This window comes from Acomys minous (assembly GCF_964271855.1).
Source record: "Acomys minous genome assembly, chromosome: 9".
NCBI lineage: Eukaryota > Metazoa > Chordata > Mammalia > Rodentia > Muridae > Acomys > Acomys minous.
The window spans coordinates 60,824,999-60,837,532 of record NC_140490.1 but is presented as its reverse complement, the minus strand read 5'-3'; the positions used below and the strand labels follow the sequence as shown (position 1 = coordinate 60,837,532).

General features: G+C 41.8%; 1 long non-coding RNA gene across 1 annotated transcript; it reads right to left on the bottom strand.

Annotated features, from left to right (window-relative positions):
* Nucleotides 1–346: 346 nt before the first annotated feature.
* Nucleotides 347–11,636, bottom strand: LOC311604300. Its single transcript, XR_014781448.1, has 3 exons — nucleotides 11,523–11,636; nucleotides 2,681–2,753; nucleotides 347–453 (listed from the first exon to the last, which is right to left on the bottom strand). It is a non-coding gene; the product is annotated as an uncharacterized lncRNA (long non-coding RNA).
* Between the last annotated feature and the right edge of the window lie 898 nt (nucleotides 11,637–12,534).

The following is a 12,534-nucleotide window of genomic DNA, read 5'->3' as shown; positions in this document are numbered from 1 at the left end:
GTAAAATCCTCCTCTGAGTGTCCACGATGCCCCAGACATTCCAACTACTGTGTTGAGCCAGGGCCTATAACAGAACATGGTAAGGTTGACATATGTTGGTGAGAGACATATTTTTCCTTGAGAGGTGGACAGTGGTAGGGGTGTTTAATAGAGGAGAAAGGCAAGACTATGGGCTAACAAGAAGATAGGTGGGAAGACGGCCGAAACTGGGGTGGAAAAACGTCCTGAGAGCCTCCCTGCTCTGGTGGACTGTGCTGCAGATGGGATGTGAAATAGTAACTGTTTACAAGGCTCACCTTTCCATGTACAGAGGAAAGGAGAGGAAAGCTGAGCATGGAGCCTCAACTGAGCTTTCCCCTTAGCTTCAAACTTCTTTAAAATGGATTGTTGGCCGTTGGAGGAAGCTGTTTTCCACAAGCTCTGGTAGTCCTGGAGCAGAGCGTGTCCCTCCAGCTGAGCAAACAAACCCAGAAGAGAAAAGGCACTCAGGTTCACAGTCCCTAGACAAGGAGGCCTCCTTCCCACCCCACCCCGTTGCCTCCCTCCTCCCTCCCTCCCTCCCTCCCTCCCTCCCTCCCCTAGGGCTGGAACCCTGGCTTTGGCAGTGAAGTCCTTAGGCCGGGAATGAGGGACCTGCTGCCCTAGAGCTGCGTACAACATAAAGAGATTTACAGTCTTCTACTTCTGACTTTTATTTAATGAAAACCAGAGGTATAAAAATGAGGCAGCAGAAAACACCGTAACAGGAAATAGAAGGGGGAGACCGCGCTCTGCACAGCAGAGTGCACATTTGCACACAGGTGCTCCTTACAACTGTAGCTTTTACCAGCCACACGCCTTGAGAGTGGATAAATGGGATTGGCTAGTCCCTGGTCTGGCCCCTGGCTCAAGCACCCATTGAGAAAGGGACTAAGCTTTGATGAAAATCCTAAGGGCATTGCCAGTTTTCTTCTTTTGCTTGGAAATCTTTGCACATCCCAAAGATCCATTGTTATGTTTGCTTCTGGTTTTTCCCACACTTCTCAGGAAGTAGCTGAGTTTGAAAACAACCTGATGTCAAAAGCCCCGTTAAGGACAGTACTTGGATATGCTTGTGTGGACAAGAGAAAACAGACATACTTTTCCATTCAAGTAGCTAGCAATTTAGCTAGCCCTGGTGTTGCAAACCCTTGCACATGGTTTCCCAGCTGGTGTATTTTTGAGGTGTGTGTGTGGGGGGGGGGTGCTCAGAAACTTTTTAAATGACAGAATGCACACAGAATGGAATTGCTTTTACTAAAGAGGAAATCCATCAGATGTGGATGCCACAGGCACGTCTTTCAGAATTCATACCTGGACTCTGATTCATTAGCTCAATTCAGGTGAAAGATATCATATGCTTATAAAAATATTCTAACGCCACATCTAACCTTTAAGTGGGAAAGGTCTAAATGTTTCATTAAACATTTATCACTTTTTTTTTTGAGGGGAAAATACTTTGTTTTCCTCTCTTGGGGAATTACCCAGAAGCAATAAAATGCTATTTTATAACTGAATATCCCAGTTTACATCTCGTGGAACGAAGCAAAATAAATACAAACTCTGAAAGTATGGTCACGGCCCATATATTTTAAAAAGTGTTGCCACCATGGACCAATGCAGCTCAGATATGTTTCTTTCATATTTAACCATATGGGGTGGACTGACTTCCCTTCAATATCAGTTTTATTCCCCTGGGGACTGCTCTGCTTGGTTTCTGGTGTATGCTTTCCTCAGTGTAAAGGAATAACAACGAAGTCTTCTGTCTTCTTTAAAATGTAAAATGAAAGTCTGAGGGTAATTGCTAGGAATGGATCCGTTTCTTCCTCTTTACCTGTCTTCACTCCCCCTGCCACCCCACCTCCATACATTAACTTTGGTTTTTCTCTGTTTCCTTTGGTTTACTTTCCCGTGGAGTAAAGATGTAGCTTCTTGGGGCACACTCCCCCGACCCCTAACATACATGTATACATACTGCAGCGTTAAAGAGGAAATGTTTCCAGATCTGAGCTTTGCTTCAAAACTATTTAGTGGAGTGAGGTTGTGGGTGGCCCTAGGAAGGGATGGTCTAGGCAGAACCAGCTTCGTCATCAACTAACGGTTATTAAAGCCTGTTGGGGGGGTCATTACGCCATGTTTTTGAATGATTGAAGTTCTTCATAGAAGGTGTCTTCTTCACTTCTCTCCTTTTTCTTTACCAGGCCCTATCTTATTGAGCCATAATTTTCTCTCTTTTTTTTTTCTTCATAATTTTCTCTTTTACATTTTCAGTGATTTTTTTTTCTGAAACAGCCATTATTCTCCACCCAGTTAATTTTCTTTGACAAAGAAATCCTCCAAAGATACAACAATGTTGGTTATGCCATGAGGGGTGTTAGAAGGACCCTGGTTCTGACAGTCAGTGATGGGTTGGCCTCACAAGGACCTAGGCTGATATGGGCAGCAATGGTTGTGCTGGATCTTGATCTATTTCTTTTCCTTCTCTTTACATTTCTTCTTCTTCTTCCCTCCCCCCATCCCCACCAAGTTTTCCTCTTTTGATGTCATTTGACTCTCTATCTTATATTCTCTGGGAGAAGTTGTCCCCACACTGTTTCTCAAATTCAGTTTCTTCTACTGTAGGTGGGTGGGCCGGAACTCTGTACAACTGTTAGGTACCTACCTGTTATGCTTTGAAAAAATCTGCTTTTCACACATCAAAGCACATAGCCCAAGGTTGACGAGGGAGAGGAGCCCTGGGGATTAAATACGGCATGTGTTATAGGGGCTGAGGAAAGTCAGTACACAGAGAAGGATGCTGCCTTTTCAAAGTCTTCCCACGCCACAGCTTCCTTGGAGTGTCATAAAGCTGACTTCTGTTTGCTACACAAGACTCAGATAGCCCACAAGGCACATGCTACTGTCAGAATTCCCAATGTCGTTATCAGTATGCAAGAATGACCAACTACAGCCATAATTGAGTATTAACAATTCCACATTCTTGCAATTGAGAGAAAATCAGCAAATACAATGGTTTAATAAAGACCTGATACTCAAATGCAAAGTGCATGGCGTTTCTAATAATTGAGTACACATGAATAAGGAATTGTAACTACTGACAAAACTAACATATGCTCACCTACTTCAATAGATTTATAGTATCTGCACTGAGAGAGACAGTAGCCTCATATTATGAGCATTAAAATTTGGATAAAATCTAGAGGGAAGAGAATGTGACAAAGAAGGGTCTAGAAAGTACAAGCTCAAAGGAATCATTAGAAAAAATGGAGGTTTACAAAAACAGGATAGCTAGCAACCTCTTTCAGGAAGTCAGGAGATGGTAAAGCCCCCAGATGTAGAGCAGTGGACTCCTTCCTCCCCTCGCTGAACAACGTGGTTATGGAGCTAGGACGGAGGTGGGAGACTCTTCAAGGAATCTTAAGTGGGAAGTAGATGGGAGAAAAAGGATGGACACAAAGCATGACTCCCTTTACTGTCTTCCTTTCAACTCTCTTCCCATTTGGTCCAATATGTGCCGGCAGCTGTGGAGGGGCTCAACAGAATAAAGCAACTGAAGTGCTGGCATTCCACATGATCAAGAAGTACCACCCCACCCTGCGTGCTGAAGAAGACTCAGGAGGACACGGGGAGAGGAGTCTGGGTAAGCAACCCTGTCAGGTTGTTTATGAATACAGTCTAGATTCACCACTGAGCTTTGCAGAATAGAATCTGGTTCTAATCGGCACACAGGATTTTGAGAACTGAAATTGCAGACCCTGGGGTCTAGGACAGAGGCTAGCCGCTGCAAAGCCACACAAGCAGGGCACATCCACTCAATACTGCCTGTCCTTGAAAACTGGACTGACCTCCAAGCCATGGACTGAAGATGGTGCTTTGGAACTTATACCCGCACATATGTGGCTTTGACTTGTTTTTGTAAAACAAGAACGCCATTGTTTTCCATAGGAGTCAAGTAATATTCTGAGTCTCGTCCATAGCAGCCAAGGGTGTGTAGGTTTCGACTCAGTGGATAAGAATAGGACAAAGGTGTCACGTGGTGAAGGATGAGGTGAAGATGCTAATGAGATGATACAGATTCTGAATCAGGTGACAGAGATGTTACAGGAACAGTTATTTCAAAAATACAAAAAGAGATTATGAACAGGTGATAAAATGAGAGATTAGGCTGAAAAATACAAAAACTAAAATAAAAATCCCTGGATAGGGTTATTTGCTTGTTTTTAATATAGCTTATTCAATTGTAAGCCTACATTATTTTTTAATAATAGCTTCTTTTGAAAACTTTTTTGTAAATTCCTGAAAATTAACCAATTAACTGTGATGAACTGGCTCTAGTCAGCCTTAAAATTTTGATATATACCATGAATGGTCCATCATAAAGAACTGTAAAACATCCCGTGCCAAGGGAACTTAGAGAGCTCAGTATTAAAAATCTATTGTGATGCATCACTTGAGAGATGAATATAGTTAACTCCCAGTCCAGGGAGGGATTTGGGCTATTGATGAAGTAAACAATTCGCCTTGAGATGCTTTGGTCCACAAAGATGCATGTATACACCACAGTCACCTAGTTCCCAGCCCTTCAGTTTTTCCTACCATCTTTGTCTCTTTTCTAATCCTGTCTCCTATAACTTACTTTATGGCACCAAACGTGCTCTTGCTGTTGTTTTTGTGCACACAGTAGCCAAGTTTAAAATCTGGGCTTGCAAATAAAGTTCTACAGCACTGTCTTTGTATCTTGGTCCCCTGCTTGTCCCAGACTTCTTACAATACTTACAATGCATATTTTAAAATTGCCTCACAGCATCCACGCTCTTAGCAGCTAGTGAATCACAGAGGAGACGGGACTGTCTTGTGTGCTTGGCAAGGCCGACCTCTGGGACAATGTTAGATACCAGCTCCCTTCTGGGGGTCAAAAGCATATCATCTGTCCCTCATATCTCCATCTGGGATGTCCTTCCTCCCAGTACTTAATGGCCAGAGCCTGGGTAACCCTGTTACCATGAGTGGGGACAGCCAGATAGTTAGAGATGATGTGATTTCCCCGCTTCATTCTCAGACGGGGCATAGATCACACACGTGCTATCTTTGGTATCTCTGGGTCTCATTTGGGAAACACTACTTTTTATGACTTTAGAATACAGTACCTCTATGTCAATGAAAATCATCCTCAACTACAGGAATCTGACGCAATAGCTAATTTCTCTTAATTTGCGCACAGCTGTTTTACCTGTGCTGACAATTTTTCTGAAGACAAATGTTGCCCCTTGTGGAATTGGAGCCTCTTTCAGCTTTGCCAGCATTTCAGAAATAAATGGAGTGCTAGTGCAAAGCCGCTTTCAGTGAACCGCGGGCCTGCCAAAGCTGCTGGTCCTCCCACAGCCTCAGGGATGTGGAGGCAAACTTTTACAAGCGTGCCTGAGGCTAACGCTGGCTGGAGGGGAGAATGAGGAGGCATCAGGCTTGGAAAACTGCAGCTGCGGCTGCGGCTGTCCCCATTTGGGAATTCATATTTTAACTTAGAATGGTTGAAATTCTTAATTAAGTTCAAGGTAGAAACTGACCTCAACGGAGGCACCCTCACCATTCCTTTATGTAGAGTTTAGAGTTGTTCAAAACCTTGGTTTTAAGGTAAATTTGTTAACCCACTTGTGGATGGCGGAGATAGGCAGTTTGGTTTGCTTATCCACAGGGAGATTGTACCACCCAGTGTGGGGTTCCCAATCATTGCCACTTGACACTATGTTTCTTTTCAGTAACTTGATCGTTCCTGACATTTGAAGGCTGAATTTATTGTTACCTTTTAATTAGCAATGGCATTGAAGGAATAAGATGTGGTGGAATCCAGACTTAAAATTTTTAGTTTGCATCTCGTCCTGGGCTATAGAAACACTGTCCCACACTCTGCAGCTTCTGAGAGCCTAGCCACATGGGTCAATCACACTGTCTTTACATCCTAGGTGTTCCAGGATATGCAGAATTACTTACTTCTTCAAAGCACTTGGGGCACTCGTGCTCTCTCTAGTGGGTTAGCAAGATCAAGGTGAGGCTCGTTTATTTTCCAGTCTTTGCCCCCTAAGACAGAGTTCGTTGGGAACGGAAGTCAATGACTAGGTGAATGGTGAGCAAAGGAAGTGTGTGCCTAAGGTCCTCTGCAGGACCGTGGGTTCAGCATCAATATTTTCTTTCAGTTTTAGTTACACTGTTCTATGATTGCAACCAGAAAAAAAATCAGCTCAGAGTTGAAATGATTTTTTTCACCCAAATGCAGAAATGTAAATTTTTTTTCTAACTTATCCTTATTCTTTTGACACTGGTAAAAGTAAGATATACATCTTTCCATATGGGACTTTGGGAGCTGCTGTCTTTCTCTACATTTTAAAAACCCTCAAAATCAACAGGAGCAATGTGTTCTCCAAAAGGAGGAAAAGTTGATTTTTGAGGGTAGTGGTGAAAAGCTTTTCTCTTTCCTATATGTCACAGATGACCACACAGTACATCAGCATAATAGTGTTTTCAGAAATCCATGGAGGGTTTTTTTATGTTTTTTTTTTGTTTGTTTTGTTTTGTTTGTTTGTTTTTGTTTTGTTTTAGGTACAAACTATCTAGGAAAGACTCCTTCCTCAAGAATGGCAATAGATTTAGATCTCAAATTGATACATTTTTTGATAACTTGCTCCTTGTAACACTAATCATAATTTCAAGGCCTCAGACTTCACTTAGTCTTAAAGAGATCCCATAGTTTGGAGAAAAGGATACATGGTTCATCCAGTATTCTTATTTGTCAATCTTAGTGGACAAAACAGGACTACTTAATTTCAAGTAGCGTTGGTATTGCTAATTATCATATTTCTATAGCACCTGTGTTTAAATGGTATTTATTTATGCAAATAAAGTATATTTCTACTATAATGAATAAGATTGATGTAGTCTCTTTAAAAGGAAAAGAATTTCCAAGTCTAGGTCATCCTATTTTAGGCAATATTGGACCCAACATACTCATAGATGTTTTAATTGTGAATAGTTAAAACTGAAGTTATTATTATTATTATTATACAGATATGCTGAAATACATACTAAAATTCTAGGAGCAATTGTATTGTTGCTGTTTCTCTTGAGCTCTGAAGTGTTAAGGAAAAAGAACATTTCCTTTTATTCATATAGAACCCTATGCTCCAAAGCAAAAACCCATTGATACCAGCTTGTGCCCAGAATCAGTTTTGTTTTCCATGGAGGGCTATCCAGGCAAGGCATAAAACAAACAGAAAATTCCATTTAAGAGAAAAGCATAAATCCGAACTCTAGACTTAAAACAAAGAAGCTAGTATTTCCCAAAGCAAAGGAAGAGTTGGTCTTTGTTTCTCAGAAAGGGATGGTCTGTAGCTAGCTCACAGACAGTTTCAAAGTCATAGCACATCTGCAAGATAGTGATAGATCCACTGTATATTTTATAGTAGTGTGGAATTTAGAAAATGGGAACGCCTACAATATTATTTCATCTGAAGCATAATAAATAGAGAGAGCAAGGTCACTGGAGGCGATGATTTAAACAAACAGCGCAGTTCAAGAGGCATGTGACGCTGGGAGGCATGGTTGAAAAACATCACGATCGGCCGGGCGCTTCAAACATTCCTCCTTCGTGATTAACACAGAGAACTAAGTAAGGCTGGTTCGCATTTTTCTTTTGGGTCAAAGGAAGTCACTGAGATATAATTTCATGTCTGACTTTGAAAACCGGGGGCTTGGTGTTATCTTGACTTAGGCCATGTTTTTGATGGATTATCCCGGGAAAGAGAGGTGACTACAGCACTCAAGCCATTTAATTCCTTGGGAAAGTAAGCCTAAGCTTCGCGTGAAGTCAGTCTAGTGGCGACTTGTGAGCAGCAAGCTGGGGCTGGAAGGTGGGTCTGCGGTGTTGGTAGCATCCCGCTTCAGGGAAGGTAGGGCACTGAGTTAAGTGAGGGAGCCAGATGATAAACTTGTAGGAGAAAGTGTCTTTCCCCTCCGGAGGGAAAGATTCTAGTGGAGGCCCAAGACGGCCAGCTTTACATCTTTCAGTCCTAATCATTGCTGAAGACTGAGGTAAGAAGATTGAAGCACGCCTCAGTTTCTGTCAATGTCAATCTATGTGGACAAAATTTAGCTACCTAATTTCAACCAGCTTTCCTATAATTATCATGTTTCTATAGCACCTTTGTTTACACTAGTATTTATCTATGAAAATAAAGTATATATCTTCTATGATAAGTAAAATATATATTAATTTTTTGTTTTTGGTTTTGCTTTCGGGACAGGGTCTCTTTGTGTTAGGCTCGGCTGTCCTGGACTCACTTTGTAGACCAGGCTGGCCTCGAACTCACAGAGATCCGCCTGCCTCTGCCTCCTGAGTGCTGGGATTAAAGGCGTGCTCCACCACACCCAGCTTTTTAAAAAGAAAAGGATTGCAAATCTGAGACCATCCATCGGTGATTGACCCACTAGGGTTTTGCAGTATCTTTCAGACTTGTTTCCTTGTCAAGCAAAAAGAACATAAAAGTCACTTTTGTCTATGAAATGTGGAAAGAGCTTGACATACTGTAGGTTACTTCACTAGGTAACAACTCTACATTTGGGCTACACTGAAATCAAAGGTTGCCATGGGAAGATAGACCTGGGTCCACCTAGTCAGGATGGCTACATTGTTTGTTCTAAGGAAATGAATGGTATAAGGCAGATAAGGCTGACATCAAAGCTTAACTTTCTTGTTTGCTTTAAGAAATTCCTACAATCACATATTAGGAAAAACAAAATCTGCTCATCTGGGTACAACGCTTACTTTTTAGGACCTCAATTTACTTATCAAAACTCCCTTCAAAGCAATCATTTTACCGAATCCTCCAACCCTGAGTGATGATCCCTATGTCAGTTTCTTGCCCTGAAAGATGTGCATTAAACAACCTGTATCCAGAGCTCGAAGCTCTATATGTTATGTCTGGCTCCTGACCTCACCCTCCCAAAGACTGCAGAGATTCTGTGACAGTTAATCTTTCTTACTGTAATGTGTTCAAGCGCATCAGACTCTGCTTAGTCCATGGCTAACCGGGCTGTGATGTTTTGAGGTACTAGTTAGCACTGTCCCATCCTTTTGAGCTTCTTCATTTACATGTCATCTGTGTAGGAGCAACAACAACAAAAGCAACAGCAGCTTTTGCAGTGCATGGGCCTTGGGTGACTCTGGTTTTATTAGCTTGAGAATCATTCTCTTCAGTTTTTGAGAGGAAGGTTGAGGTTAGTAGAGCATTTTTCTGATGGGTGTGAGGTCCTGGGTTCAACTCCCATGACTGCAAAGAAAACAAAACAAAACAACCAACCAACCAAACAAAACAATAAAGAAAGTCTGACATTTTGTCTGCTTGCTTAATTTTTAAAATCTAGAATACAATTTCATTTTCCTAATAATTTCAAGTGTTCTTAAACTTTATCCACTTAAATTTTTTATCTTAAATATATATGTATACATATAAAAACAGGATATATATACATATATATATATATATATATATATATATATATATATATATATATATATATCAGGGCAAGGTATATGATTAGGCCAAGACAATTAACATATCTTTTACTTACATACTCAGTAATTTTGAGGTATGCAATGTGCTATTATAACTATAACCATCATGTAGGACCACAGACCTCACCAATTTGTTCCTGTTGCTTAGCTGAAAATTGCCCCCCTACAACTATTACCTCCCTACCCCTTCTTGCCTCTCTCATTCCTGACAACCACCATTATCCTCTCTGCCACCGAGTCTGACTGTTTTGAACCCCACATATAATCGATATCAAACAGTTGATCTTTTTTGTTTATTTTAGTTCACATGATGTTCCCAGGTTACCCATATTGCCATAAGTGACAGAAATGTCTAAGGATAATAGACAGTGGTGTGTGTGTGTGTGTGTGTGTGTGTGTGTGTGTGTGTGTGTGTAACATTTTCTTCATCTATCCACATGTGAACTGACAGTTAGGTTTGGTTATATTGCTTGGCTACTTAAGACAATGCTTCAGTGAATACAGGGCCAAAGACAGCAGACATACTGGCTGCATTCTTCTTGGTTGCATACATAGAAGAGCATTGCTGGACCATAGGATTATTCTACGTTTAGTTCTCAGGACCCTTTAGGCTGAATGGTTTTTCATAATGATTACACCAGGTACAAGCTCAGCATAGTACACAAGGATTCCCGTCTCTCTGTTTTCACACCAAGGAGAAATATAACTCGGGGGTACAGTGCTTGCCAGGTTGCCATTTGCTTGCTACCTGCCATCTGAAAGCCTCAGGGAACACGTTTAAATGCTTTGTTCACTTGACTGCTGGACACATGAAATGAAGCTCATGAGCAGCCGATGCCACATTAACTGTTGTTTGAGGTGGGCTGTTTTCTCTGCCACCTAAGTTTGGAAGAAAGGCAGCCATGTCTTTTATTTTCACTGTGTGACTTAGGATGAAACCTGCTGTTAGCTGCCGGCCACAGTTCCTACAGACCTGGTTCCCCAAGTGCGTTGTCCACTAAACAGAATTATTAGTGACTTCAGCATTCTGATGACCACAACACCTGATAGTAATAATGTAAGGGATGGATGATTGATTTTTGGCTGAGGGTTTCGATAGATTTAAGTCCAAGACAGGAAAGGTATACAGAACAGCTCAGTTCATGGCCATGAAAGCTGTGGCGGAAGCTGCTCATCACTGTAGTAGACCAGGAAGTAGACAATGAAGAAGAACTGGATACCAGGTAGAACATGTCAAAGCCTCCTCCTAGTAACCTACTTCTGTTGCCAAGGACACCCCTCCTAAATAGTCCACAACCTCCTTAAATAGTACTACTAGCAGTGGAACAAACAATTCCAAACCTAGCCTGTGGGGGACACTTTGTATTCAAACTATCACAACATTCAATCAGCCACGTTATCTCCAGTGGGCTATTGGCAGCACCATACTCTCTGGGTAATGAAGGGGGCGGGGGAGACCTGTCTCCTACCTCTCCCCATCCCGAGCAGCAGGCACGTTTTAAATGCATGTAAATCCACAGACTTCTCTTTCCACCTTCACACAACACGGACTGCATGTGGCCTGGAAGCTCTGCAGAGGCTGCACATAACAGTTCTGCTTGCTTTGTGCAGCCCTGTTATCCAAGGGTACCCCTCCTTCCAGAGGAAGCACAATTAAATTTGAACTCCAGCTAAACAACAAATACTCCTAACGTGTTAAGTGTGGCTCACACATTGTGTGGGAGATACACTAAAATAATCTTATTTATCTGAAAAAAAAAAAAAAACCAAAAAAACAAATTGAAGTGCTTGTCCTGTATTCTTGCTTGGCGACCCTCCTAGGAATTATGAAAGTGTGCTTGAATTAAAGCCAACTCTCTCTCTCTCTGCTTGCACTTCTAGAATATTCTAAGCATGCCATAAACTTGCCTCTCCTTCTTAAATTGATTTATTAAGTTACCTGTGTGGTGTGGAGCAGTATCCGACCAGACTAGCGGAGGGCTACAAAGAAGCCTCTGTCGAACAGAAGCAAGTTTGCTGCGGGAACGGAAAAGGCAGGAATTAAATTGGGTCTTCGGAGTTTAGGCTTCAGGGAGGGAATGGAGAAGTGGCTAGCGCCAGTCTTAAGTGTGGCAGTTGAAAATAACACTCAGCCGTCCCAGCTCTTCCTTTAGAAGTGTATCTTTCTGTCATTCTTGCCAGGTTTGTGCCCAGAGAAATCTAGTCAGCGAGTCTCGTTTACGACGCTAGGCTGATTGCAGCCAGATGTTAATCTTGGTGTTTCTGTATTTTATTGCTGTTATATTATCTTTAAACGGCTGAACAATGGTTTGTAATTAGACTCCTAATATACAGTAGTCAAAAATCATCAAGTTACAAGGTCCGGGAAGGCCATCTTGAAATTATTTTCAATGCTCTCTACCCTTTTCAGGACCCCATTCATTTATCTCGGTATCTCATAGTTAAAGGGTCCCACGTTCACACTCTGAACAAATAAAAAGAACTTCTGGGGAAAATATGTTGGTGTAGTTACTGTTTTCATTATCGTACATCATGTTCATATTAGTGTGGGAAAGGGCCCTTTTCCCGTGGAAAGCAAGGTTCCTGAGAGGCTGGTGTGTGGAAACACGTCGGTACAACATCGCCCTCCACTGTCTGCTAAAGGGAATGCATGCTTTTGTGTGAGCGTGCAGACAAAGCCAGGAATTTAAGTAGGTTTCTTACAGGTGGTTTCCCTGGCTGTTCCAAGCAACAGGTGTGAGAAGTGATGGGTGGGGCTTAGACCGTTGGTTTTCTAAAAAGCAAACAAACAAACAAAAAAAAAACAAACAAAAAGCACTGTGAAGTGTACGTAGACTCTGGATGGGGATTAAGAAGGGGTTTGAAAATCATCTTTAGTGAGTTTCAGCATTTATTATCTTGTTTACTCTCTCCCCTTGTGTTGCAGCAGAATATGACAGCCAGAAGGAAGG